Source organism: Mauremys mutica, chromosome 1 (genome assembly GCF_020497125.1).
Source record: "Mauremys mutica isolate MM-2020 ecotype Southern chromosome 1, ASM2049712v1, whole genome shotgun sequence".
Lineage (NCBI taxonomy): Eukaryota > Metazoa > Chordata > Testudines > Geoemydidae > Mauremys > Mauremys mutica.
The window spans coordinates 369,094,157-369,099,339 of record NC_059072.1 but is presented as its reverse complement, the minus strand read 5'-3'; the positions used below and the strand labels follow the sequence as shown (position 1 = coordinate 369,099,339).

General features: G+C 47.5%; 1 pseudogene; it reads right to left on the bottom strand.

The window, feature by feature from the left end:
- Positions 1 to 4,159: 4,159 nt before the first annotated feature.
- Positions 4,160 to 4,944, bottom strand: LOC123363003 (annotated as a pseudogene).
- Between the last annotated feature and the right edge of the window lie 239 nt (positions 4,945 to 5,183).

Sequence of the window (5,183 nt, the reverse complement as noted above, 5' to 3'; positions counted from 1 at the left end):
CACACACACACACACATATATATATTCACACAATCATTCATTCAGGTTCTGTATAGGTGTTATAGTTACCAGCCTAGAAGTTGCTCATGCCAAGTTACTGGCCAGGTATCTTGTCATGAGGATGGAGCCGAGTTTTGTCAGATGCACCTGATGCTCCTGGAGGTTGGTAGCAGAACCATAGACTCAAAGTCCTCAGTTTTTAGAGTCCATTTTTATAGGAATTAATTCCTATGTTAGTCTATGGGAACCGTTTCATCCTGCTGTTGTTGGCTCAATTAGCAGATGGCACATTCCTTGTGGCTTCACATTATCTAAAGTGGCACATTCCTTCCAGCTGTTTGGGGTGGATCCCAGTTTATGCTCCGGGGGTTGTCTGGTGATCCACTTGACACATTCTTCGGACGATGGATCCTTTCCAGGCTGGCACCTCCCTAACCATTCACGTACATGAAACATTCATGAACATACATTCCATATCTTAACCATATTTTAATTTACTGTCTCCACCACTTTTGGGGTGTGTGTTAATTCCTCTGAGATTCCCGGCCCTGTAATCACAGAGGGTGGGAGTCTGTTTGTTTACATTGTATCAAATACAGCTTAAGGCTAGCATAGTGTTTACTTCAAGGACAAAGTCAATTAACTTGATTGTAAGTTTTACATAGTAATAGAGTATCTTTCACAGGACCGATACAATCAGTGTTTTCTGCAGACAGGAGCCCACAAGCCCCAACAGAAGAACTAAAAGACCTCTGCACTTGGTGAAACTGGGGGGTTACTGTCACTTGGGGGAATCACTGTTAGTACCTTCTTTAACATCCCTACAGGCTAGGCTCTGCACTTATGGACAAGTATCATCAGGCTGTACTGCCCTGCCTAATTGGCTTCCAAATGATGAATACCAAAAGCGCCTTGTTGCAACGGACACTGCCCCCACCAGCTCCTCCACAACCACTACCACCCTGTAACTTATGCAAATTTCAACAATCCTATATATTCAGATGGGACTCAATGGCCAAGGCCTTCACACCTTAATGATTTATTTAAATATTGTTTGGAAAAATTATTTTTTAAGGTTCAGAGTATCTCATACAAGTGAAAGATTGAGTGGAAAAAAGATGGGCCAGTAGAGATAGAAGTGTATGAGATCACTACAAACAAGCTTCAAGAATTCGTCATTGAGATGAGTGGGTTTCATAACAATGTTGACATGATGGCTGTTCCCACAGCCTGCAATATATTGGAAGGAAGGGGTCCTCACTGTTATTTGGTTAGCAGAGCAAAGGTCATGGGTCTTTTCAAGAAGGAAAAGAGATTTGAGTGAATGCCTGTGGGATGGTGCCAATAGCGCAGCAGCAATTTGGATTCTTTACAAGGACCAACAGCATCAGGTAAAACGAGGGCAGCTGCAGAAAGTCATGGGATTTATTACTGGAGTACAGCTAGCCCACGTACAGGCTGGAATCAGTGAATTGCATATTATCTCCACCCTCAGCTCTATAACCCAGGAATTGCTAACAAGGATGGTACATTGAAGCAGGGAAGATATTGCAGTGGGATTTGGCCCGCTATGAGATTCAGGATTTCCTGAATGACCAGCTGATGGCCATTCAGAGTGATCTTGAGCATCAGACTTGGCCCACTGCCCTTACAAATGCCTCGGGGATGCCATCTGAATTGTGGCCTTGGAGACATACTTGGAAGGTTTCACGGTGGAAATACAGACACTTGCAGTGCTGCCTCAAAGCGTACGGGCTGGTTGGAGGGGTCTGGGCTCCCACATTCCGAATCCTACCGGGTCCGTGGGGAGGATGCATGTGAGATTGGGTAATTCACTGCAATGTTTGGGAAATTAAACCACCTGGTGAGCCAAGAAGATTTATACTCGGTGCTCCTGGAATAACACCCGATATTTGGATAGGGATAGGAAGCCAATGGACATTCTGGCCTCTAGAACCCCACAGCTTCAGTGTGTACGAAAACTGAAAAAAGGAGTGGTTGTCATGGTTCATGACAACGTTTGTTGCGAAGATATGGGACTATGAACTACCCCGGCAGGGCACCCGATCTTTCAGGCTAATGATAGATAGAACTCTAATACATTAGTAAGACATGATTTCCATTTACAGGAAACATGTTGACTTTTGCCGAACAATTTATGTTCATCTATGTGTCTGACAATTTTATTCTTTACCATTGTTTCAACTACTTTGCCTGGTACTGATGTTAAACTTACTCATCTGTAATTGCTTGGATCATCTCTAGAGCCTTTTTAAAATATTGGTGTCACATTAGCTATCTTCCAGTCACTGGGTACAGAAGCTGATTTAAAGGGTAGGTTACAAACCATAGTTGGTAGCTCCGCAAGTGGCCCCTCCCTGAATGTTCGTTTAAATCACTTGGTGGTGGCAGCAATACCGTCCAAGGTCAAGGAAAGAAATTTGCACCTTGGGGAAGTTTTTAACCTAATATGGTGGAATATAAGCTCATGGGGTCTTTCATGTGGGTCCCAACATCTGTATCCCAGTTCAGAGTGAGGAGGGAACCCTGACAGTACCCTACATAACAAAGAAAGGAGAACTCCTGGCAACATGGAAAACTACCCTAGAGCCTCTGGTGTTCAATGCTGAAAGATGGTTGGCTTCATTCTTAGGGCTGAGGAGGATCCTCATGGGCAGGAGGATCCCCAGCCGGCATTGCAACAATCACTGACCAACCTGAAAAGTTTGTCACGGAAGTTGCTGGCCAGCCGGTAGACCAAGATGTCCTCCCTCTCAGTTCCCCTCCACTCCTCCAAAACAGACCTTGCGGCCGAGAAGAGGAGATAGAAGTCTCCCCAATGCTGTAGAAGGAATTTCACCTTACCCATGAAATCGCAGGTGTCCACCAGAAACGGTCATGCTCATCCAGCAGCACAGTGTGGGACAGTGTAGTGGACTTACGATGATTTTCTGGCTGGGCACCTGTTATGACCCTGCGGCCCATGGAGATGGGCAAAGAGAGAGCAGACCACTGGTTTGGCGACTGTAGCGGTGGTGCCGCAGAAAGGGAAAGGGAGCTGGAGGGAAGAGAGCAGCCCCTAAAGGGTCAGGGAGGGGACACAAAAAAACCCATCCCCCTGAGGTTCATCGAAAGACAGGGAAAAAGGAAGCAACCCCTGGATGGCAGAGGTATGGAAGATGGAGAGGACAAAAATGAGCAGCATTTCTCTCCACATTCCCCCCAACATCTCCTGCCTCCGCTCTGTGGCTGTGGCTAGGGCTTGGGGCAGCCTGAACTGAGGGGCTCTTCTGCTGCTGCAGCCAGGGCCCTTCCCTTCCCCTCGTGACTCCTACTATGGCTGGAGGCTTGAACTCCTGCCAGATGAAGCTGAGGCAGTCTCGGCTCAAGACTTCTGCTCCCTTCTGCCCAGCTTCTCCACATGAATCACAGGCTGATTGCCATGTTCTGTTCATTCCCTATGGAGCACCTGGCACAGGGCACTGTCAGAAGACAGACTAGTGGGCTACACGGACCATTGGTTTTACCCAGTATGGCCATTCTGTCTTTCTTCTTTAGACCTCAGGTGTATCTGCCTCCTGATGTAACAAATTATTCCCAGAGCTGAGACAGATCACAGGAGTCTCTCTCTGCGCAGAGTTAGTAACAAAGTAAGAATAAACATTAAAATGTTCACACTAAACAATGCCCCATAAGTGACCTGGCACAAGATGTGAGAACACATTGGTTTTAGAGGTGACTGGGTCGCAGCTGAGAAGGGGAGGGGAAGACAGGAACAAGTGACAGGGGCAGGGCCTTGGGGAGAAGATACACAGCGGGGTCGAGGCTTGACAGAAGAGATGGGTCAAGATCGTAATTCCAGGGATGCAGCTACCAGCAATTAGAAAGGTGGCCACCCAGTGTAGTGTGCATAGACTGACTCCCCAGTTCATCACATTGACAAAGCACAGTAAGGACAGGGAAGGGTTTAATGTCTCTGTCTGTCCAGGAAGTGATTCAGGGAAGAGGCCTGATCCTGCACAGAGCTCAATCTGAGAGCCAGATCCCATGGCGAAAACATTTATTCATCCTTATAAGTAAAGAGCTGGAGCAGCCTGCCCCGGATCTGCTTGGTCCTCATCCCATAAATGATGGGGTGTATCATGGGGGGCACCAGCTGCTACACACTGGTAATAAGAATGAGGAAATATAGCGGCACATTTTGGTCAAACCTCTGAATGAGAGAAGAGAATAAATCTGGGATGTATAAAGCTGAGATGGCACAAAGATGAGAGATGCAGGTCCCAAAAGTTTTGAGCCGGGCATCCTTTGTGGGGAGGCTAAGATGGCCCGGAGGATCAGAGTATAGGGCACGGCAATAAAAAACACATCCATTCCGATCGCAGAGAAAAGATCAAACAGCCCATAGTAACTATTGATGCGGATGTCAGCGCAGGCCAGCTTCACCACGGCTATATGCCAACAATAGAAGTGGGGGATGATGTTCGTTCTGCAATATGGGTACCGCCTCACCAGGAAGGGATAGGGTAATCTGAGTATGCCACTGCGCAGCACCACGGCCAGGCCTATTTTGGCCACAACAGAGTTTGTCAGGGTAGTGGAATATCTCAGAGGATGGCAGATGGCCACGTAGCGATCAAACGCCATGGCCACGAGGATTCCAGACTCCATCCCTGAGAAGCAGTTAACGAAGTACATCTGGGTGAAGCAGGCACTGAAACTGATCTCCCTGGAACTGAACCAGAAAATGCTCAGCATTTTGGGTATGGTAGATGTGGACATGACCAGGTCACTGACGGCCAGCATGCAGAGGAAATAGAACACGGGCCCGTGGAGGCTCTGCTCTGTCTTCACAATGAACAGGATTGTGAAGTTCCCCAAGATGGCTATGGCATACATAGCGCAGAAGGGGATGGAGATCCAGACATGGGCTGCCTCCAGGCCAGGAATGCCAAGTAGGATGAAGGTGGAGGGGTTGGTGAAGTCGGTTGTGTTAGAATCTGACATGGCGTAGGGGAGAAAGTGTCCAACTCTTCTGCATTTACTGTATGCTCCCCTGATTTTCTGTGTGTTCACAGGACGTTGGGTGATGGTCGCAGTAGAAGTGCCTGAATGGAGAGACAACGTTAATATGAGACTGTGCATGCAATAGTTGAAGCTGTTTTCGTGGGATAAGAAGATTT